This window comes from Ictidomys tridecemlineatus, chromosome 9 (assembly GCF_052094955.1).
Source record: "Ictidomys tridecemlineatus isolate mIctTri1 chromosome 9, mIctTri1.hap1, whole genome shotgun sequence".
In the NCBI taxonomy this organism is placed as follows: domain Eukaryota; kingdom Metazoa; phylum Chordata; class Mammalia; order Rodentia; family Sciuridae; genus Ictidomys; species Ictidomys tridecemlineatus.
In genome coordinates, this window is record NC_135485.1 from 71638247 (window position 1) to 71664300 (window position 26054).

At 36.6% G+C, this 26054-nt stretch overlaps 1 pseudogene; it reads right to left on the bottom strand.

Moving 5' to 3' along the window:
• Positions 1-1897: 1897 nt before the first annotated feature.
• LOC101962084 (broad substrate specificity ATP-binding cassette transporter ABCG2-like) lies at positions 1898-26054 on the bottom strand (annotated as a pseudogene).

Genomic DNA, 26054 nt, shown 5'->3' on the forward strand with positions numbered 1-26054 from the left:
ATACAGGCAACATAATTGGCCAAATTATATTGATTTTTCCTGTACTTAGACACATTGCTCATGGTTTGTTGTCACTGCATTAGTGAAGAAACAGGGATCAGGTTCCACAACCTCAGTGGATTAATACCTGGGGGAAGGAAAGGTATCTCCATAACCTAAGTCTCCCAGACAAACCATCATATGGCTCTGTGATAGAGAATGGAATAAGATAAGCATCACAAACTACTTTAAAAACTGTAATGAGCTAACACTACAGGTCATACAGTCTAACGATTTTGGAACAGCTGCAAGAACAGGAGTTGGGGGGTATATATTCCATGACCAATTTTTTATAACATATCTCTTATTTATATAATGGAAATTTTACACTTTATAAGTGGTTCTTATCCTATAGTGTGTTTTCATAAATATATATTTCTGGTGCATGTAAAAGAGAGAGAAACATAAAAATTCAGAAACAATGACTCTGTGGTGAAGGCTGAGAATAATGTAATAATTATATATGAAATCAATAAACCCCAAAGGAATCATCTGGACCTCAGAAAGGAGGCCTTAGAAAACCCAAACCCTAGAACTGATAAACAACATAGTGTGGTGAAATACAGTGGGAAACAGTCAATCCCTCCATTTAAAGCTACCAGAAAGCAGTATGGCAATGAAGATGCCAGGAAGGACTACTGGAGACACACAAGAGACAGCTGTGAGATTCACATAATGCTTGTCCTAACTGGCGTGAGGTACCCTAGGATACTCGGAGCAATGACAATGCTGTGGTTTTGTCTGCATGTGTTAAAACTGGACCTAACCAACTGCTTAGTATATAAGTCAGCATCTGAGTAAAATGTGATTCTGGGACTGATTTTTAAATTTCTACATAGAAAACCTTACATAATAATTAATCATATCTTTTATTATTTGTTTGACAGTGTAGAAACTATAAACAAGACATTGCTTTCTCAGTGATATACATTAATTTTTGACAAATTTATACATGAAAGAATTAAACTTTGGCAAGAGCTTATACTAATTATGTATCTTTGAAAGATAACTCCTCCTACTGTAGAAGAAAGGACATGTGTATTAATAGGATAACCACTCCTATTTGATGTCATTGTGTGGCAAAGGTTGGTAACTAGTTTCTGCTGATTCATCATTGTGAGTGCAAATTTAAGATATAAAAGATTAAAACTAAGTAATCATTAAAAGCAAAAGTAAGCAGAAAAATATTGATATAAAAAGCATCAGGAACCCATTAATACGGTGACCTTGTACTATGAGTTTGGGATTTCCAGTGTTTTTAAAATACTCCTTTGCAAAATGCAAAAGTCATTCAAGTTAGACTCCCCATGTGGCACAACTCTGTTAACTTCTCATGGAACTTAACTTTGACCTTGGAGAGTAATGAACCCAACTGAACCACCTCTGCTCTTAACTAGCTGGCAGTTCTCAATACCAGCATGAAAGGCAGACAAATTGCTTATTTTTATGAAGGAAGTGCCTAATCATTTTTTTTGTTCTGGTGTTTGAATTTCCAATGTATTAAGGTTTTATAATGTCACCAAGATGTTCATTTAAAAGCTGTTAGTAAGGACATGTTAATTAAGTTTAACATAGTTCACATTAAGCACCAGGAAAAAAAAAACAAGATAAGTGCCAGGAGGAAAGTGGTAGATTCTCTAATATAAACAGGATCTTAGTCCATGACATTCAGAAAGCATCTTAGGTCTATGCCCTGAATCCTCAAAGTAGGTTTTACAGGACAGGTGAAAGAGCGGGAAGGAACAAGGGGAAAAATTCCCTCTCAGACAATCACAGTTCACACTCACCATCATCAATAGAAAATATAGTCCCAGAATTGTTGCTGTGAAAAAAATACTGTGAACTCCAATAGCAAGGATCAGGGAACCGTTGAATAAGCCACCATCAAAATGGTAAGCATCGTTATGAAGAAAGCCTTCACTCCTGGTTTCAATCCTTTGAAAGAATTGAAAGGGTCAGTCTACCTGCCTAGGTTCCCATGTATTTGACACGTGTGTGTGTGTGTGTGTGTGTGTGTGTGTGTGTGTGCGCGTGTACATACACGAATGCACAAATGACAGTATAATACTCTGAAAAAAATAGTATCAAGATGAAAAGTTGTCATTCAAGACTGAAATACCCAGGGACATTAATTGCATCGTTCACCACTATATAACATTACCATACAGATTTATTACACTTTCTACCAAAGCATTTTCTCATATAACACTGATGTTGCCCTATGTGTAATTTTGATCAATTCAAAATTGGTGAGGTGGACACAGGCAACATATCTAGCCAAATTATACTGCCTTCTCCTAATAAAGAAAACCCATCAACAGCACATCCATGTACCCAGACATCTCTGCATTACTCACTGTCTGCTATAATGCATTTGTTAGCAAAAAGAAAATCTGTGATCACAATTCTATATATTTTTTGTAACAATGGTTTTAATATATGGGAAGGAAAGAGAAAGAATCCATAGGCTGAATACCTGTAGACAAATCATATTACTCTGATTCAGATTGGAGCCAAATGAAGTTTCTTCGACCACCTTTATGAACTCTAATGAGTTAATGCTCACCATCAGTCTTACAATGTTGCAATTGGTGCAGGAACACCAATCAGGACTGTGGGGGAGGGGTTAGATTACATAATTAATTATTTATGAAACAACTTTTATTTCTAAACTGGAAGGTTTACACTTTCTCAATGGTTCTTACTCTGCAGTGTATTGTCAAAAATAGATATTTCTGTGATGTGTGTATGTGTGCATGTGAGTGCATAAGAGAGAGAAAGAAATACATTTACATTCTTACAGCATGAGCCTAGGAAGAAGCCTGAGCATAATGCACAAATTAATGTGTCTATGGCCATTAAACAAATATTCCAGTTAAATCCCTGTACCCAAAAGTCATCATCTTTCTTTAAATAGGGAAAAGGAGAGGGAGAATAAATGTGTGTGTGTGTGTGTGTGTGTGTGTGTGCGCGCATATGTGTATGTGTGTGTATGTTGATTTTTTAGCTCTCTCTTTGTTCTCTAATACCTATTTATAGTTTTTCCATTTATATTTTATCTTTATGTAAAGGTATATGTACAGAGACACAGAGAAAAATTGAAAAGCAATAAATATCCCATTATCTCCAGTATAGTCTCAAATATGAAGGGATTCTTTCCATGTTTTTGTATGAATCACAGCATTTTACTGACATAAAATATATTTATAGGTTTGAAAGTTCAGTTGAGTCCAGTACGGTGCCATACACCTGTTATCCCTGGAATTGGGTTGACTGAGAAAGGAGGAATCCAAGCTTAAGGCAAGCCTGAGCAAATTAGCAAAACTCTATCTCAAAATAGAAGTGTAAAAAAGGGCTGGAGATGTAACTCAATGTTAGACCACTTGTATAGCATGTGAGTGGCTCCAGGTTCAATCCTCAGTACTGCACACACACACAAGTAACAAATAAAAATAAAAGAATTTGTGTAGAACAGTATCGTCAACTGAAATACCATTTTTGAAAGTGAGGAATGAATACTTTCTCTACTGGCTTATGACTTGATCTTTCGTTTTGGAAACCATAAATATGTTTACAAAGAGAAATTAGTTTCCTTTCATTTGTAAAACTAAGGACACATCCTCTTTATCTTGTTACTTACCTAACATGAAGTATACTGTACAAGTAACTAGAATAATTGTTAACAAACTCCTGGGTAGAAATAGGATAACAGTTTTCCAAAGAAGTAAGAAGACACTCTGTAGTATCCACTGATGTACTCTTGTCTGCAGAACAAAAACACATACCATACATCCCAGATTATCCCAGGAAGGCACAGCCCAGAGGAGACTCTGCTCTGCAGACTCCTGCTGCCACCAGGTCTGACACTGCATATGTCCAAGGGTTGTAGGCTGACCCCCACCCCCACGTCATTCTCCACTTCAGGTGCAGCCTCCCTGGAACATCAGCCCCCCAAGGCTCTTGCTCAGATCCTCTCATGACAGCACTCCTCCTGTGCTGCCCACTCTGGCCCACATCACCCCTCCAGGGACAGAGTCTGCATCTCCTCACTTTCCTCAGAGGCTATATTTATCCTCTGAGCTGGGTTCTGCTTGAAGAGCAAAACATCAGGGGCTAATCTCAGTGATAACAAAGGCTTTTCTTCTCCCCACTTATGATTGTGACAAAGGTGGCTTTATTATTCTCCAAGACCCTAGAAGCAGGTGCAGATTCCTAAACTCCCTTTACTTTATTTATTTTTAATTTTAGTTTTTTAGTTGTAGTTGGACACATTACCTTTATTTTATTTATTCATTTTTATGTAGTGCTGAGGATGGAACCCAGGGCCTTGAATGTGCTAGGAGAGCGGTCTAGCGCTGAGCTACAATCCCAGCCCTCTCCTTTTACTTTTGCTACTCTCATGATTAAACAAAAGAAAAAAAAGACTTCTTCCTTCATTGATCATGTCTTTCAACAATACCCCCTTTCAGATACTAAATCCTCATCTTTCCTCTTCTTCACATGGATTTCCTGTATTTTTAAACTCTTCCACCACTGTCTTCATTCCTTCCCTCTCTGATGATTGCTATCCTTGGTGCATATGTAAGCATGGGCAAATCTCCTTTATATTTGAAAATCTCAAGAGAAAAACTGAACCTTTTCTTCTTTTCCTTTGATTCATTCCATTCTTAAATCCACTGAAGGCTGCACACCTTCAATTCTTTGTCAGCTTTATCTACTACTGTTAATTTGCTGATTAATCCACCACTACAATTCTACTTAGCTCCTCAAAATGTTCTTGCTAGAGTCATCTTGATTTGTTATATTCTAGAAACAAAAAGATAATTTCAGCCCCTCTATTACTTGCTTTCTCTGCAGCACTGGAATTTGTTGACTACACCTCACCCCAAAACTCACTCTTCCTTTGGCAGGAGGCCCCATACACTTGACTTTCTACCCTGTTTTTCTTTTTTTCAGTTAATACTGGTTATCTCTGCACATACTTTGAAAGCTCATACTGTATATAATAGGTATATATGATTTGTATTTGTCCTTTAAACAAATCAACATATGAAAGAAAAGAAAAATACTGATATTCTCCCAATCAGATCCTTGATCCAATTATAGATATCACCAATTTAGTCAACAGACATCAAGCTCCTTCCTAAAATAGAGATCTACTCACATAAAGAGCTTCTTCTCAAGTGCAAAGGTCTCCTTTGCTGACAGGTTGTGTAAACACTGAAAGCCAATTAGCAGACAGAGTTTCCAGGTCCTGCCAGGACAGAACAGAAACAAAATAAACATAGTTTTTTTCCATAAAAAAAGAAAGAAAGGAAGAAGAAAAAAATTACTATTCTGGTTAAAAGAGAGAGGAAGAATCACCCCATGAGGTCTCTCCCTATGTAGGGTATAGAAATTCTGTGTGGGAAGACAAAAAATAAAAAATACAATCTGGGATTGGATATTGGCTATAGTTGCACAATGATCAGGTGCTTGATGCACTAAACAGTAAATGTACATTCAAAAAGGTTTAAAAGGGTAAAATTTATGATGTATACAGTTCAACAATAGATACAAATATATATGAAAAAGAAAATTAATTTTTCCACTCATTTTTCAACGCATGAACACATCCTACCCACAATGAATATAATGTTTACTCAATACTTATACTCAAAAAAATATGAAATGGATTTTTCCATGCTTGAAAAAAACAGCATTGATTCAAATTTACTTACCTAATCTGGATTTCAGTGCAATCATTTTTTAGGTGAAGGAGAATAGAACTCATAACCAGTCCACCTATGATTGTGGTAATGATCTTTTTAAAAAAGGAAAATGAAAAAGATAAAGGAAATAGTGTCAATTAGAAGTGAAAAATGTACACCATTTATAATAAAATATACAGCTTCATAATCAGATTTCACCACTGAGATGGCTTGGCCAAAGTCTCTGAGAGAATCAGAATACAGTGCACACTATTACACTACTTTCTAAATTAAGTTGAACACTAACCTGTTTTTGTTGAATTGAGAGAATAACAGAGCAGATTATTGGAATGGCCAAGACTCCTCTCAGTGTCTACCAAGTATTCCCAGTTCAGGGCCCAGTTCAGGAGCGGGACTTATGAATGTCCTACAACATAGTAGCAAAGCAATGCAGGCACCTGGCAAAGTTGATCTGGGAACAAATTAAAGTCCACGCAGCTAAGAGGGATGACTTCAATTGAGCTCTCAACTCTTCTGCCAGGAAACATGCACATTTTCCACCTGCCCATTTTCCATAATCAGGATTGCAACCAGGATCTCACATATGCAAGGCAAATATGCTCATACTGAGCCACATCCCCAGCACTTTTTGTTTTGCATAGGGTCTTGCTACATTGCCCAAGTTTGTCTCTAACTTGTGATCCTCCTACCTCAGCCTCCTGAGTAGCTGGGAATACAGGCATGTACCAACATATTAGGCAACTATTTTATACTTTAAAAAGTTTCAAGTGAAAATTCTTACATTAGAAATAAGAAAAAGAAAAGAAAATACTCATAATTCTTAAGTAGACTATATCAGAACCCAATTGCTCCCACATAAGAATCTCACAGCAAAATGAAAAGAATCTTTCAGATTACCCTCTCTATAGCAGTCCTGTAATTAGGCAGCAAGTTTTTGAATGGACGGCAGGAAATCCATCTGAGTTGGTGACAGAAGGAGGTGACCTAGGTGGTTTCCATGAAGACTGGTCTCCTTAAGACCACCTGAGAGTTCTTCTAATACAGCTTTTGTGTCTTTGTACAGTGAGGAGTTAGCATAAAACTCAGCTAATATTTTTGTAATTGTTTTTTTCTCTCTTAGGAAGTTCTTCATTTTGGCTGACTTTAGAAGAAAAATAGATAAAGAATAGAAATATTATTAGCAGACAAGAACTGACTTAACCCAATTTTCTGTGACTCATTTATGAGATAACAATTTTATTCTAAAGCTATTACGAGTGTTGTCATTGATGTAAACATTGGTAAACATAGCTAATTGGCCAGATTCTGCCATAATCATATGGATAGAAAAAACTCACTCAAACTTTCCCTAACAATTTGGATCTCAGTTCTTAAAATAGACTTCTTACCACAAAGAGTTATATTTCTTAGTATAAAACCTTGTCCTTATTTTCTACTAGGAGAAAATACATAAAGTACCAAATTTTTATTATAAAAGTACACTAAATAATAAGCAAATTTATTTTTAGTGAGTTTTCCTCTTACAATAACAGCATCATATAATTGCTCATTCATAAATTGAATATGAAACAGCACTCATTGACAATAAAGTCTATCTATTGGCTGGCATCAGAACATGGAATAAACATGAATTCACAAAGCTAAGTTTTAATGAGCCACCACATTGCTAATTGGTCAAACCAATTAGGCAAATAAAGTGAATCTAAAAGATTCACATACCTTCATGGTCTTCTTCCTCTCTGTTTAATACCACAGCAGAGGAAATTCCATAAATGACATCCAGGAAGAAGTCAACAGGGTCATTGTGGGGCTCACAGGAATAACCTGTAAAAGGAGACACCCCAAGAACTCAGTGTGATGGTCTTGGAATGTAAACAGGTCTCCTTTCCAGGTGGTGATGGAAGTGAGGCTAGGGAAGACAGAATCTTAAAATTTTCTCCCTCCTCTTCTTGCTCTCTTCTCACCTCACAAATTTGTACTTTCTTTCATCCTATTCATTCATGCAGACTTTCAACAATATTCTATCTGCCAGCAATACATGTGTGGGTATCATAAATCATGAAACTCGAACAGCTATCAATATGCTCTGGTGCTTCCCAGTACTAAGCTTAGTACTTCCCAGTAAACTTAGTACTTCCCAGTACTAAACTTTAGTACTTCCAAGTACTAAAACTAGGTCCAGAAAAAAATTATTAAAGGCCTGGGTACAGTATGTTTTTGAGTTCACGTAGGGACTGCTGAAATTTCCCTGTGCATGCAGCAATGACTGCTTCTCGGCCTACTGAATTTGGAGGTGCAAATGATCATCTCACATGCTGCCATATTCCAAATATGAAGCAGCATTCTTGAGAACATGACCACCAGGTTATACCTGAACTTCCACCTCAGCTTCTTTTGGCACAATCATCTGAAGAGAGCCTGAAGTCTGACTCTCAAATTCATCTCTACTGGACTCTCTAGACTCATACATGCTTGGTTAGATTTATTCTATTTAATTTTTCAAATAGTTTGTTAATTGTTGATGGACTTTCATTTATTTATTTATTTACTTATGATGCTGAGAATTGAACTCCATGCCTAACACACTCTACCACTGAGCCACAACCTAAGCCCAGGTTATATTTAAATGACAGAGATTAAAATAAACAAATAAAAAATTAGCTAGTGAGTATTCACTACTGCATTTGGAGTCATGGAGAAACATGTATTATCATCTCCAAATGTCTTTAAATAGATTTTTGGAGCCATTTTTAAAAAACACATAATTCAATATGAAATAGAACCAGGCAGCTCAGAAACATTGGTTCATTAAAAATGAATTTAGAACCACACATTCTATTGACTATTATTCACACGCATTCAAGTCATAAATGTTAAATATAATGTTTCTAGAAAGTGATATAGCATCTTCATGAGCCCTCATCAAGGCAGAGCAAGATCACTGCCAAGTCAACATAGAAAAACCACAATTGGTTCTATGATCAAGAAGAAAGTAATACTGGTACTTTCCAAAAATATTGAAATGACAGAACAACTAGATGACAGTACAACCAGTTAAATAATGAACTTTCAGGAAAAGACCATTGTTAGGGTTTGAATCTGAAGTATTTTCTTCCCCAAATTCATATGTTTAGTACTTGGTCCCCAATGTAGCAATGTTGGGAGGTGGGACTTTTAGAAAATGATTGGCTCATGAGGACTATAATCTCCTTAGTGAATTAATACATGTGATTAATTAAAAAAATGAATAAATTACTGGGAGATGGGACCTAGATGGAGGAATTTGGTGAGTGGGGCCATCTCCTTAAAGGTTTTATGTTTCCCTTGCCATCCCCCCCCCTCATTTTACTTCCTGGATGTCTTGAGCTAAACAGCTTTCCTGTGCCATGTCCTTCTGCCATGAGGTTCAGCCTTATCACAGTCCCAAAGAAATGGAGCCAACTGAAGGTGAACTGAAACCTCTGTAATCATTAGTCAAAATAAATCTTTCCTTTTCAAAGTTAATTTTCTCATGTATTTATCATAGTGATGAAAAGTTGACTATCAGAAAATATGTACCAAGAAGAGGAGTCATTGCTGTGACTGTGCCTACCCATGTGGTTAAGAAGCCTTTGGAAGTGATTTGCAGGAGAAATCTGAAAAGGTTTGGTGATGATAGCTACAGAAGCCTTAAGATATTTTAAACAGAGCTTATTGAACAATTCTGGTGGGCGGTCAGAAGACAAGAATGCCCATAGGAATGCAGACAGTAAAGATTACATTCATGAGTTTCAGATGGAAGTGAGGATTCTTTGGGGAACCGGACTGGAGGCCATTAGTAATACATCCTGGCAAAGAACATGTGTACACTTTTCCATGTCCTTAGGCTTTGTATGAAGTTGAATTTAAATGTGATAGACTAATTAATCTGGTGGAGGAAATTTCAGTGCAGCAAAGCATTTTGATCTGTTTGACCATCTTTATAATAAAAATCAGGACTAAATATCAGAGCAGAAAGATTTTGAAAATTTTGCAGTTTGGCCAGAATTTAGCATGACTAAAAGCAAAACAAGTACTTCTCATTGTGACAATAGGAGAGATGCCTTGAGGCATTCAGGAATTGACCAACCTGCATAACAGGCTCAAGTGTGTACAAATGAAAACATGTTGAAAGACTTTAAGAAGAGTCCTTAGCACAGGGGTGCCTAAGAAGTTCTTTCCCTAGGATTCCTTTCACCCTGTGTTATAGGTTGGATGTGAGGTGTCCCCCAAAGGCTCACATGTGAGATAATGCAAGAAGGTTCAGAGGAGAAATGTTGGGTTGTGAGAGTGTTAACTCAATCAGTTATTAATCCCCTGATAGGAATTAACTGAGAGGTAAGTGAAGTGGTAGGGAGCTGCTGGAAGAGGTGGGAATTGGAGGTGTCGCTTTTCTATCTGGCACATGAAGACCTCTAACTGCTTACTGATCATCATGTGAACTGGTTCCCTCTGCTACACTCTTCTGATGTTCTGCCTCATCTTGAGCCCGGAGGAAAGGAGTCTGCTGTCTATCCATTGAGACCTCTGAAACTGTGAGCCCAAAATAAACTTTTCCTCCTCTACAATTGTGCTGATTAGGTCTTTTAGTTGCAGTGGTGAAAAAGCTAACTAAAACACCCTGCTTAGCTGCGCATGCATTCAAAACTACTGCAACCATGGTTCAAGAGGTCCAGAATAGAGCTGTGCCTGGCTGTACAGTTTGCTATTATCCACATGATGCTGGTTTTGCAGTAATGCAGGATGCTAGAGTTAGGGGAGTCTCTCAGACTTCAACAGAGAGTTCAAATGAAGGCCTGAGAACCAGATAGTGTGTTTCAGAGTTGGAATACCTGAAGGTGAAACCTGAGAAGGCAAAGTGTGAAACTTTGAGAGTGAAGCAAATGATGCAGTGGAATTCCAGGGAATTAAGAGATCCCTAGAATGTAGAATGTCTCCCAAGGAAAGCTGCAGACTAGGAGCAGAACCAGAAGAAGGAGCCATAGGGGTTACAACCAGTAAGGACAGAGGTGGAGGGGCTTCCCCAGCCCTAAGAGCCCAGATCTTGCTACCATTGTCTCAGAAGCTAAATGTGGACCTACAGAATTTAATGTTTTCACTGCTTTGGTCTAATCCCTTCATTCTATATCCCTATTTCTCCCTTTTAGAATGGGAAGGTTTACTCTGTCATTATACGTTGGAAGCATAGAACTTTTTTTTTAATATATATATATATATATATATATATATATATATATATATATATATATATATATATATATATAAGAGTGTACAGCTAAGGTTTTGTCTTGAATCTCAGAGGAGACATTGAAATTAGACTTTTGAGACCTGGTAGAACTGTTAAGACTATGGGGATTCTTGGGACTGAATGCATTTTGCATTATGAGATAGGCATGAGTTTCTTGGGACCAGGGTAGAAATTTTGGTTGGCATATGAAGTGTCCCACAAAGATTCCTGTGTACAAGGCTTGGTCCTCAGTGGAAAAATGTCCAGAGGTGGGGCTTTTAAGAAACAATTGGATATAAAAGTTCTAACTTCATGTGGATTAATCCATCTGATGTATTAATAATTCCAATTTCTCCTACTGGGAGGTGGGTCCTAGTTGGAGGAAATAGGTCACTGGTAGCATGCCATGGGAGATTCTGAAATTCCATTCCTTTCCCCTCCCCTCCCTACCTCTCCCCTCCTGTCTGGTCATCATTGTCCCTCCTCTTCCTCCTCCTCCTCCTCCTCCTCCTCCTCCTCTCTTCTCTTTCCCTCTCCCTCTCCCTCTCTTTTTCTCTCTCCCTCTCCCTCTCCCTTTCTTTCTCTCCCTCTTTCTCTCTCCCTTTTTGCTTCCTAGCAGCCATGAACTGAGCAACTTTCCTCTACCATATTCTTCCTCTTGAGATTCTTCCTTGTCTCAGCTCAGGTCCAAAGCAATGGAGCCAGCTGACCATGGGCAGAAATCTCTGAAACTGTGAGCCAAAATAAATTATCTTTTTATAAGTTGTTTTTCTCAGGTGTCTTGTCACAACAATGGAAATCTGACTTCCAATCAATAATAACTAAGAATCATAACAGACAGGTCCAGTAAAAATACTCAGATGCACACACACATGCATACTCAGATAGGAGAGGAAAAAGAAAGAGATCTAAAAATCAAGCAAGCACTGCCAAAATGAAGAAAAATTCTGGCACCAAAGTAACCAAAGATGTTTTAGGGAGGTGGAATCTCAGGTACCTCTATATTATCAAACAACACTCCTGTGGACTCCTCTGCTCTCTCCCAACATAGAATGAATGAAGGATCAAGTACATGCAAAAAGTCTACTACACCTGCTGATGAGAAGTATTCCAAAGCCTTCTGTGCAGGACCATGGTACATTAATTTTCCTGAAGCCAAGATGGTGAGGCTGTCAAACAGCTTGATGATGAAATAATGAGGTCTATGAATAGAGAAGATAACCGTTCGTCCCTGCTGAGAAATCCTAAGTTAAAAGGGAAAACAATGAATCATTAAGTATATGAATCCTGAATTTCTTGGTAAAATATTTTATTCTTGCTATTAGACCATTTGTTTCCAGTTCCACTTGATTTTCTCTTATGGAGTTCTCATCTCATTTTATATTATCTACATGATTACTGGGGAAATGAAATTCAATATTTTTATTAAAAACACTAGGACATGGGCTGGGGATGTGGCTCAAGTGGTAGCTCACCTGGCATGTGCGGGGTGCTGGGTTCGAACCTCAGCACCACATAAAAATAAAGATGTTGTGTCCACGGAAAACTAAAAAATAAATATTAAAAATTCTCTCTCTCTCTCTCTCTCTCTCTCTCTCTCTCTCTCTCAAAAAAAAAAAAAAAAAAACTGGACTTCTTAAAGGATTGTGAATCAACAGTCTGGAATCTACTATAAAGATTCCTAGATAGTCTTCCAAGATTTTGAATTAAGATCTCAGGGTGGGTACAGGAATTAATTTTTATTTTTTTATTTTTTTTGTACCTGGGATTGAATCCAGGGGTGCTAAACCAGTTAGTCCTCTTTTATTTTGTATTTAGAGACAGAGTCTTATTAAGTTATTCTGGGCCTTGTTAAATTGCTGAAGCTGGTTTTGAATTGTTATCCTCCTGCTTCAGCCACCTGAGCTGCTGGGATTATAGGCATGGGCCATTGCACCTGGCAGGAGTCCATATTTTTAAGCAGCATCCCAGGTAATCTGTAAGTACACTTGAGTTTGAGAACTAGTTATAGAGTAAATATTATTAAAGGTGTCATATGATAAATTCTCTTTGATCATTTATATCTTTTAGGTTTAATTTTCATTCTTCTAAACTGATAAAACAATTAACATTACTATGTGTTTGCTAAATGCTTTAGAAATAGCCATATTTTCATGTTCACAATATTGTTATAAGGCAGTTCCGATATAATTATTTTTTTCTTTTTACATTTTAGGCTTAACGTTCAAGCAGATGATCAAAGGGTCATTGAATACTAGGGAAAAAACTTTGAATTTGATTTCTGGTTTAATTCTACAGTATAAGCAGTTCTAAACTTCCTTTACAAAAAAGTTATAGCTTATGGGTAGAAGACACAATGACAAAATCACTGTTAAAAAACTACATTTAAAATACTTTAGGGACCAGGCATAAAGGTCCATGCTTTTAATCCTAGGTATTCAGAAGGGTAAGGAAGGAGGATTGCAAATTTGAGGCAAACCTGGGAAATTGAGTGAGACCCTGTATTAAAAAAAGAAAAAAAATTAAAAGAACTGGAGATATAGTTCGGTGGTAGAGCACCCCAAAGTTCAAACTTTAGTACTGAAAAAAATTATGAGAAGGCAGCTTGAATATGCATACTTGAGAAGCACCTAGTATATGCTAACTGTGTGTGGAAAGATGCTTTGCCTCAAAGATAATCAGGCCAGTAGGCCAATAATTTCAGTACAATGGGAAATAGAATTAGATGAGGGTTCCATTTAAGCAAAATAGGAGACTTACAACCCATTATGAAGATAGTACTAGTAGAACATCAAAAGTCTCAACAGGAGTGATCTAAGAATAGAAGACAGCTCATTCTTGAAGAACAAAATAAACAAAGCATAAAATTTTTTTTAAAAATGCTTATTTTAGAAACTAAAAGAAGCTCTTCTTTTTTTTTTTTTTTTACAAATCAGGACTTATGTGTGTATGTATGTGTGTATGTGTTTGTTAGTGAGATATTAGATGTTGGATGAAGAAAATAATTAAAGAGATCACAAAAAAAGGGGACAATTAAGTCTTCACTCAAAAAACACAACTATAGCCAGCAGGGAATAGGGAGCTGGATTAGAAGTAGGAAGCATAATTGCATGACAGTCCTGCTTCCCAAAATGTTGTCTGAGGACAACAACAACCAGTGGCAACGTTATCAGAATCCCCTGTTTTATTATCCTGTGGAGAATCTTAGGCTCTATCTCAGATTAAAGAAATAGAATATGCATTATAACTAGATCATTGATGATAAGAATACACATAAGTCATTTAGAATGACCAATTAGAGCTCCCTGCAGTAGGCAGCATACTTGTGTGCTACGTAGTGCAAAGCATAAAGAAAGCAGTTGTAAATTTTGTATCAATCCATCATTTGCTAATAAACATCATTAACATATTTCTAAATAATAAAAATATCCTGGGTATACTCTGAAATGGTACCAGAAGGCTAGACCCATAACTTGGCATCTTCACTTGTATGTGCACTTTACATTTCAAAATTAAGATGTTTAATTATCCATCTTTGCATCTTCCTGTTTCTTCTCTGCTAGCACAGAACCTTGCTTATGGGGGCATGGGCACCAGAGGAAGTGACCTAGTGATAGAGAGGGTGAGCCATGAAGGTGGTGTGTCTGGTAGCTTAATATATGAGGCAGAGGGGATCCAGAGGTGGTAGACCAAATCAGTGGGAGACTGATTGCATTAAACAATTAAATTACTTAACTGAGAAAATAAGCAAATATATTGAGATAATGGGCCATATCTCTTACTGTCTAAAGTGACTTGCAAAGATTGAAAGGACAAAATTTAAAATAACACTGAAGGGGGCTAGGGCTGTAGCTCTGTGGCAGAGCACTTGCCCAGCATGAGTGAGGCACTGGGTGTGACCCTTAGAACCACATAAAAATAAACAAATAAAATAAAGCTGTCCATCTACAACTAAAAAAGTATTTTAAAACACACTGAATTGTTAGATTGGAATTAGGAATATTATTATGAATTTATGGGATTTTAATGATAACATTAAATGCTAAAAGAAATATCAACATTTACAGATGTATGTTTATTTGTGACTATCAGAAATTCACATGTAGGTGTTGGTAATGTTGCTCTGTAGTAGACTGGGTACAAACAATGTGCAAATCACACAGAGACTCATAAATGCACATATAAGCATATTTATAATTATTATCTGAACAAATAAAATATAGAATCAAATTTCTACTTTATATATGTGTATACACACAAACTTACACATGTATATTTCCTAGATTTGTCTACTAAAGGCAATGCCACTAGAAGCTAAGCCACTCCAATAGTAGTTAGTGCACTAAACAACCAGATCTTGGTTTCTAACCAAGGGCACCTTCTACAAATGGCTGATATAGTACAACACGAGCATGGAACATCATAATGACCACAAAGAAAAGAAATGCTTGACAGATGATTAGGGAGAAGTCAAAGGAACACAAAAGCCACATTGAATGAACTCTAAGAGGCCCAATCAGGATCAACTTGATCACTAAAACAGGGAGTAATAGAGATTCTGACTAACTTAATCATATGGGAAATAAATAGGGAAGAAGAAAAACCTCTTTCTTAGATATGCTGTCAACAATAACATGTTAGGCAGCTACCACAAGAGCAGGAGATTTGGGTTCATCTAAAATTGGTGGGGGACATTTGATGAGGAACAGAATTTGGCATTAAATAGTTTATTTTATTTCCCAATAATATACTAATCTATTCCAGTGTGGGGAAAACAGTAATTTATCAGAAGAGAAGTCCAGCAGACACCAATGTGATCAGATGATGGAGGTGTACACCAGCTGTGGTGGGTGAAGCTCAGGTGTGTTATACTGGGAACTCAGCATGGTTTCATGCCTGAGTCAGTCTAAGCAACTGTAATAGACCATCAGAAGGTCACTCATGAAATGTCCTAACTCAACCACATGAGAGCCAGAGAAAGACTGAGCATCTTTTCCAGATTAGAGGATAAAAAAATGAAACATCCAGTAAATACATGTTTCTTCAGAATCCTGAGAGAGGAAGAAAGCAGAGTGAGCTTGTGACATCTTATTGGAGTTGAAGGACTCAATAATTGTGAAGCTGTCATTGTTAAATTCCTCACTGGGAGGTTGATATGGTACAGTGTCTTTATATCTTCGAGTTTAAACTAAGGAGTATTCAGTAGTGATAGAGGATGATGTAAAGTAAAAAATCTATGTAATGGTGAGCAGAGACAGGGAGGGCAAGAAAATGCAGTAAAATGTAACAATTGGAGAGTCTAGGAGAGGAGAGTGGATTTTATTTGTAATATTTTTGGAGCCATCTTATAATTTTGAAATTATTTTTTATACTTTCAAATAAGTTTAAAAGTTAACTTTTGAAATGTTGTTTCCTATAAACTTTCCTGTCACAGTTTTGCATTTTTTTTCTTTTTGTTATTGGGAATTGAACTCAAGGGCACTTAACCACTGAGCCACATCCCTAGTCCTTTTTTGTATTATATGTAGAGACAGGTCTCGCTGAGTTACTTAGAGCCTCACTAAATTGCTGATGTTGGCTTTGAACTCATGACTTCCTGCCTCAGCATCCAAGCTGCTGGGATTACAGACATATGCCACCATGCCCAGCTCCATAGTTCTCACTTCTTTTTTTTTAATAGAGAGAGAGAGAGAATTTTAATATTTATTTTTTAGTTTTCGGCGGACACAACATCTTTGTTTTTATGTTTTATGTGGTGCTGAAGATCGAACCTGGGCCACGCGCATGCCAGGTGAGCGCACTATTGCTTGAACCACATCCCCAGCCCCAGTTCTCACTTCTTAATAAAAGCTATTGTCATTTCTTTTGCTTCATTCTTCCTCTTAATCAGGCCCCAAATCTCAGGCATCATTCTCTCAATTCTCAAAGCCTAGGTCCACTTCCCAAACTGATTGTTTTTTCCAGCCTCAAACAGATTCAGAACCTGTGCTCCTCACCACTGCAGCATGGGCACCTTAGTCCAGACCCCATCCTGCCTCAACAGTTCCTTCTTAGAGTCCTTCACTCATCCTATCCGAACTTCACAGCCTTCCCTATAGCCATTGCCCTGCTCTAATATACTCAAAATGCTTCCATGAGTCTTTTGTGTTAAGTGCAAGGTAATCAAACTAGATTTAAATGGGTCTGTTTTCCAAAATCAGATTCTTAGTAACCAATCATAAGAGCTCTATATTACCTGAGTTGCATTACAAGGAAGGCCCTCTGTTTAACCCCTTAAGGAAAGTAACTTTCTAATAACCTATCTGCTATATATTCTCTTCTTTCTTCTGCCCTTTTCTTCCTATAAATCCAACCCCCTTTGCTCAGTTCATTGAGCATTCATTGTTCCCGATTCTAGATTGGCAAATGAAAACTTGTTGTATCTTTAATAAGACAAAAAATGACCCCATGTCCCTATCAAAAAGAATAGAAAGCCATTTATTTAACACTGGCCTAGGAGACCTAGGCCAGCCCAACTTTATCTCACATCATTTCTAACTGTGAATGGCTGAATTCTGGCTTTTCCAAAACTCACATATTAAAGTCCTAACCCCCTGTATCTCAGAATGTGGCTACTTTTAGAGATAAGAGTCTTCAAATCAGTCATTAAAATTGCATGAGAACCTTGAAGGTCCTCATCTCAGTTGTGTCCAGTTAAGAGGAGATTAGAAACAAGAACAGAGGGAGAAGGTGGTCATCTACAAGCCAATAAGAGAGGCCTTGGAGGAAACAATCTTGTGGAACATCTTGATATCAACTTTCAGCCTCCAGAGCTAGAAGAAAATTAATTTCTGTTGTTTGCCTCCAGTCTGTGGTATTTTGTTTTTACACCAAAATCACCCAGTTTTCTCTCCCCTTATCTACTAGGTTCTGTCTCTGTGGTCCCTCTGATGTTCCACATGCACCAGGAATTCTCTTGCTCATGGCCACTGGCTGCTCCTTCCACCCAGAACTCTTTTCTGCAGATACATCACATCTCACTCCAGCTCACCTGTCACATGCTTGTGATCTTCTCTGACCCTCCTGCTAGTTAAAACAGCTTCTCAACCCCATTACCACTTTCACACTACACTCTTATTTCATCAATCTTGATAACATTTCTTTGGGTTTTTTTTAATAATTTCCCTCTAACAAAGAAGTAAGAAAGCCTGCAATGTATTCTGATTTCCCTGAACCAAGAATATATGGTAAACAGAAGTAATCATATATTGAATAAATGAAAGAACTTTACCTTTTCAGGAGCAAAAGAACAGTATTTGTAGTGCTCAAATCTAAACCAGTTGTTGGTTTATCCAAGAACAAGATGGGAGGATCTGTGATAAGCTCCATTGCTATCCTGGTCCTTTTACTTTCTCCCCTAGATAAAACCCAAAGCACAGATTATTACATTATCAACAAAAATGGCACAGTCAGTATGATTGTTGAACAGTCCTGAAAGAAATACTTTTTCTCATTGTCCTAATTATCGTGAGCAACAAATAGATGAACATGGGGGAGAAGAAAGAAGTTTATCTTAAAAGTGAATAAACTGAGGGTCAGAGCAGAGCTGCTAAGTAAGTGCCGAGACTGGATGTGAAGCCCATACTTTGAACAGTCCTGTATGTTTTTAAGTATAGGTTTAAGATAGTCTATTAGAACATGAAGAGTCATTGCCCTGACATAGTGAAATTGTAGCCTAAAATGGGAGAGAAAGATAGGAGGAGAGGAAAAGGGGAAAACTTTATGGTGATTTATTAGACTTCTAACAACTTCCTACACTGTTTTCACCAAAAGTCCTCAAGTGGACTTACCAAAAATAGGAACATTTAGAGCCAGGAAATGTTCACTATCTACCATACCACACTGGCACCTTTTCAGTTTCCACAAGGTTTTCCAGACTGACATTGTCCATGCCCTAACTGAATGCAGAATTTCTACTTTATCTTTTCAGACTTAAAAGAAGACAGGTTACTCAACAGGGCAATGGGCTCACACATTTGAATGAGTCAATGTCATTCTATGTGTGAGTAGAGAAGGAAGGTTTTTGGTAGGCAGAAAGTTAGAAGCAGTTATGAAATTCAGAGTTCCCAAAGAGTCTCTTAACAGGATTCAAACAAGGGTGCTATTGATGATTGAACTATAAAAGACATTTGGACACAATTTGGAAAATGAGTCCAAATTAACATGAACTCCATATAGATGATGATGTAAATACATTACTCATTGTGTTAGTTGATAATGGCATTAAAACAAGGAAGGTAATGTTCTGGTTTGTTTGAGATGCATAACAAGTACTCAGAGGTAAAATATTACATATATTATATATTATATATATATATAAAATACTTCAGTAAGAAATATCTATAGTAACTAAGTAAGAAGATATTAACAACTGAGAAATCTAAGGGAATAGAATTAGGAATTTACTCTTCTATTAATGATTCAACAATCACATTATAGTAACGAGACTATCTTTTTCTGTTTTTTTAATTAACATTTTAAAATTTTTATATGACAGAACAATGCATTACAATTCTTAAACATATAAAGCACAATTTTTCATATCTCTGGTTGTATACAAAGTATATTCACACAAATTTGTGTCTTTACACATGTACTTTGGATAATAATGTCTATCACATTCCACCATCATTTCTAACCCCATTCCCCCTTACTTCCCCTCCAACCCCTCTGCCCTATCTGGACTTTGTCTATTCCTCCCATGCTTCCCCTCCCTACCCCATTATGAATCAGCCTCCTTATATCAGATAAAACATTTCGCTTTTGTTTTGAGGGGATTGGATAACTTCACTTAGCATTATCTTCTCTAAATCTATCCATTTACCTGCAAATGCCAAAAGTAAAAAAAAAAAATTGAACTATGGAATTCAATTAGATTTTTTGAATATAGGCAGTCAGTGACTACCTCTGCATATTTTTCCAGCAAACATAAGCAAGAAATTTAAGGCTACAAGTGCTTAATGTTAAAGAATAGAGTAGAATCCCACAGAAGAAACTCAAAAGTCAAGTCAATAAACAGATGACAAGCAAAGACAACGCAATCACTAAGTACACAAAAAATAAATGGTAAATAGTGTCATCCTAGGGTTATTCTTCCATAAGAAATATATTTCACATGCAAGAATATCCACAATAATATAGGAAGCATGAGCCAGTAGAACCCCAACTTTCATTGCTTCTAAGTCGGGGAGTTCTTAAGGAGGTGAACCATTTACAGTCTAAGCAGCTCATTATTACACACAGCTTCAAATGTCTGCTCAGCAATCCCTGCCTAAAGACTGTTCAACTGTTCAATAGTATTAAGTTGATGCATTTCACTCAATTTTTCTCTCTGATGCCTAAGTAGGCATTAACTGTTTGTCACACTTCACTCTTTGTCACACTGTTCACAACTGTACCTCTCAAACCTAAAGAAGCCTGAAATATAGATCTGGAAATAGGACTGGCAAAGGAAAGGAAATAAAGGAGAGAGTGAGGTAGGGATAAGAGAAAAAAACTGACAAAGAAAGGCTCCAAAACTTCTTGGTGACTATATGAATTAAAAGTAAATTATAATTTGACAAAATACAATTTTGAAAGAAAAATTAAACATACAAAGCAATAATCCTTGGATTCTTGTCAGTTATGGATTCCAGAAATTCACCTCAAAAAAGTCATGGAACAAAGGCCCCAGGAGGAAGAGAAAGAAAACAGCAGTTAATAGCAGGAAGAGAAATAGGAAGAAGAAGTGTTAGTTCAAACACATCAAATGAGCCATGAATTAACAACGAGGGTCAAAAGGGTCCTGTGAGGAACACTCCCCACACCAGACCACACTCCATTCCTAGGATACAACCATTATTAAGAGTATTTTTCCAGTTAATTTCCACCTTCATAGTATGTAAGTAGTCATTGTTCTCATTATTACAGAATGTAGCCACTTTTGACCCCACACATTTTGGGGAACACACATTTAGGTCATACCATGTACACAGGAGGTCATCTTTCATGGTTATGATACTATCAGGTTTTTTCACACTACTTTGGAATCTGCTACTTTATCCAGGTCTAAATCTTCAATGACTTTGTTGATCCTTTCATTTTTTTCATGATTTGTCATAGCCATTGGAAGCCGAAGAGCCGCTGAGAACTGTAAGTTTTCTCTCACTGTCAGGGCGCCCATCACGATATCATCCTAAATGCATTTTTTTTTATTTTTGAAATCAGGAATCAACATTTTCCCTTTACCAAAAAATGTTTTATTTTTACTTTCCATTAGGAAACTGCCAAATATATTCAAAAATAGACAGAATAATATGATAAACTCCACATCTTCAAAATTCAATTTCAGTAATTATAAACTCATGATCAGTGTTGTCTCATCTATAATTTGAAGAAAATTCCAGACATCATAGTACATAGTTCTATATGTATATAAAACATACCCACAATATGATTATCATACCTAAAATTTGTTAGTGATAATATTTAATATCATTAGATTTCCATTCAGTTTTCCCTATTTCATACTTGTTTCTTTACTCTGTAATGATTTTAAATGCTTAATCATAAATCTGCTCCAGGCTGGACTGACTTCTCTCTGGGACTTTTTTTCACTAATTTTCTAAGTTGAGTGTAATTTTCCCTGTACATGTGTCTTCTTCTGTCTCATTTTAATCTCCTCAGTCATATTTCAGTATATGTAACTTAATCCATGATCTATAAAAATAACATAACCAAGGTAAAGTTCAAGCTAATAATAAACTTTCAACTATACCAATTGCAGTGACCCACATAAAGATAGCTGCAGAGTCCAAGGAAGTCATTTTCATCCTCAATCTGCACGCCAGGTTTGAGCCCAGGTAATCATGCCCACTAGAACGAGATACAGCCAGGTTGCTTTGTACAAGGATTTGCAAACACATCTTCTAGGGAAAGGAAAAAATGCTAGAAGGGTAAAAAGGACAACTGTGGACACTTGTAAATTATACACAAGCCAGAATTGATAACATTGTCCAACAGGGTAATTTTTCAAGTCCTCATTGTTTTTTCATTTAACTGTTGAGATGAAAGATTATGAAAACTGGTGGAATGAATATTGGTTATGTGAGCATGACACATAAACAACTAGAAGCATAATAAGCTGTAAGTAAAGAGTATGCTCATACAGGTGAAACAAAAAAGGCAAATCTACAAATTCTTACCTGAACCACATAATCCAAATTACATTTGAAAGTATCAGATTGAGGTGTTCCATTGATCAAAACATCTCCAGATAATCCAGATGCATCTCTCCTTGCAGCTAAGATATTTAGCAACCTATAAAAGGACATATACAATACAGATTTCTCTCCTCCATTATAGGCCATATCTCTCATATTCTACTAAACTTAGAAAATTTACTACTCCAGAAATCTGAGGTTTAACTAAAGTTATTTATATGTGCATGTGTATGTTTAAATTATCATCATCTTTTTGTTGTTGTTGTTGTTGTTACAAGAAAATCCAAAGGTATATAAGCAAAGCCATGTTGGCTGATCCAGCACAGTCTTCCCAAATGAGTTTCTAGCTGTCTGAATTTGGTGGATCCAGCTCAGGCAATGTGCTTCTTTACCAAAATAAAGAATTCTAGTCTTCAATTATTCTTTCAGCTCCATCCTCCCACTTTTATCATTATTCCCTTTCTCCCCTCTCCATTAACTTCTAATATGGCCAACATCACCATATCAATTGTTTAGTTATTCCCTAGTAAACTTTAAAAAGTCATCTTTAAAAATCACACAACAACTACACAGAAGTGGTTGAGACATATTTTCTGTTATACTCACAAAGATTTCCCTCGACTTTGGTGTGCTAGAATAGCATTGAGACCAGGTTTCATGATTCCACTGTAAACACAAAAGCGTGATGATTTATCGTTCTACTTTAGATGCAGTACTATTTATTTAGACTCTGCAATGATACACTCAAGGAAGACTGAAAAAATTGCAGACAAAAAACAAGCACCAAATCAAAGAAAAAAGACTTATTGGTTAACAGAAGTCTAGTCTATGAAGGATGTTATTATTAGTCAATATTTATAAGAAAGATGGATCAGGTCCCTCTAAATTCCTTTCAATTATTCTTTAAACCATGATCCTTTTTGGACAACTATTCCGTTTATAATAGCTTCAAAAATAAAATAAAGTACTGGGAATTAAATTAACCAAGGAGGGGAACGACCTCTACAATGATAACTACACGATGTTGAATAAAGAAACCCAAGAACTTAGAAAATAGAAAGACATCCCATATTCTTGGATAGGCAGAATTAATATTGTCCAAATGGCTATACTACCAAATGCAATAGACATATTCAATGTGTGTAGGTACCTGCATACATACACTCCCTAGGTCTGTCCATTTTGAAGGCACAGGAGCAATGACACCCGAATAGCAATAAGTATTCAAATCACCCAGATCATGTATTCTCAATACCATTCTCCAAAAATAAACACTGAAGGATTCCAGGACTGGGAAGGAAAGTATACAATAAATTTGGAACTTCTTGCTATGCCAAAGAATTAAGAGTGGTGGGATGAGTTAAAAAAAAATTAACCTGTCTTGAAAAATTTCCTACTGACTAAATCAGCAGCAATAGGAGTATGAAGATAAATAATACTAATGAAGCATTACAATTGGGTGTTATTGCATAGAATACAAATCCATACTAGACACTGTGGTGCACTATTTTAATCCAAAGACTCCTTATGCAGATGCAGGAGGATTGCAAGTTCGAAGCCAGCCTGGAAAATTTAGCAAGATACTGTCTCAAATCAAAATATGAAAGGACTGGGGAAGTAGCTTAGTGGTATAGTAACTCTTAGTTCAGTCCCCAGTAAAGGAAATTAAAAAAAATACAATTCATGAGTCTATACAGTAACCAAAAGGAGAAATGATGAATGAAGATTTTTCCTATAATTGGAATGCAAATTATGAGACAATGAAAATAGGAACTCACCCTTTATCAACAATCAGCGGTTGCTGATTCACACAGGAGTCACCACAGTGGAATGAAACTCAAGTTTAATAAACAACAAGATTCTGGAGTAACATCAGAGTATCACCATTCATATTAATCAAGTACAAAGAGGAAAATGGTGATCTGATGGTGAAGTTTGACGGACAGCAACATAACCAGGTGATCAGTTTTAACATCACCTGCAGTGGGATGGAACTAGAAAGTACCAGGATGGACAAGACTGCAGAGACACGATGTGGTGGTTAGTCACTTATGTGAGGAACACAGTGAAGAGTAGTCCTCAGGACCTCTCCTGCCTTCAATCTGAGGATACATCATTTCTTGGTTGCTTCCAGAAAACAATTGAGTGATCATACAGGACAGTAATCATCTTTCTAGAAAGTAGTACTAAAAGTACTAGGGATAAAGGTGTATCATGTGGATAGTGTGCTCTCAAGTGATTCACAAAAACCAGTAGTAACAATGGACACAAATGAGACACAGTGATGGGAGCAAACAATGCAGTGTGGACAATTAACAAATCTGGTGAAAGGGTTATGCACATGCAGCTTTACATCTCAAATTATTTCAAAATAGATAACCAGACCAATCTCTCAAACAGGGTGAAGATTTTTTTCACAATTATAGGATATCCACACATCTGCTGGAATGGAGAATTTTTTTTTCATAATATTATTTTAGTGGTCAATGTACCTTTATTCTTTACTGATTTATATTTAGTGCTGAGATTTGATCCCAGTGCCTCATGCATGCAAGGCAAGCACTCTACCATTGAGCTACATACTCAGCCCTTTTTTGATAATTTTAGCATTGGTAAGAGAAAGCTCAAATGCTAAATATGGATAAAAAATAAGCAAAATAAAATTCTAAGAAAGTAAGGAAAATTAATGAATTCTCATGATCAATTTTTGTTTTATTGTCTTCTTAAACAATGAACAGAAAAGCAAAAATCCAAAGAAAAATCAAGATTCTCATGACCTTTTCTTGAAATATTGTCATCATTTTCAATAATGATAGTGTTATCCAACACAAACCAAAAATAAGATAATGAGAGTGACCCTTCACATATCAGAGACTATTTGAGTCCAGCAGATAGGAGAAATTTTAGAAACACTGCAGCCAGAAAAATATGACCTTCTCATGAATAAAAAACAAGAAACGCAAATAAGCATGAAAACCAATGCTTGCTATGTTTGTAACAGTAAAAACAAAATAAAAACTTCAAGACTTACTACATTTATAAACCTAACAAAGCACAAAACATCTTTGTAGAGATGCACACCACTAAGCCATAAACTCAGTGTGAACTCTTGAATAGAGGAGACCCTTAGTATACTGAGTCAGTAGTCTACCAGGTAAAAAAGATAAGCAAGAGGAATTGGGAGTGTGGCTCAGGGGGAGAATGATGACCCAGGGAGCACAAAGCCTGGGGTAAAATCTGTTAATCCACACTCCTCCACGCCCCAACAAATAAAAAAGGGGGGGGGATAAAGTGAAGGGCAAGGTAAATATACATTCCCACAGTATGTTTGAACATCTATTCAATATACATGTGGTCAATGACATTACTTTATACAAAAAGTCATGTCAGCATTTCACGAGTCAATTTTAATGAGTCAATTTTCATGAGTCAATTTTAATTCACTAAATGGAATCATTTTAGTCCTAGTTTATTCAAAAGGAATGAAAGCATGTGTCTATACACCAGCACAAAGACTGAAACACAAATGCTCACAGTAACTTATTGGTATTAGGCAAAGCCTGTGACGCCTGAGATAGGTCATTAAAGTGGTCTTTTAAAAAGTTCATATACATACTTGATATTTGATAGTAATTTTTTCTCAACTGTTTTCCTACAAAATAGAAAGCCACTCTTCACTTTTTCCCGATAGCAGATGTTATGGAAACTTAACACAGCCCCTTCAGGAAATGTCTTCAGGTCACTGGAGGTCATCTCAGGGAGGTCACTGTTGTTTCTTTGTAAAAATGGGATATAATCCTGGTCGTTACTGGAAGACAT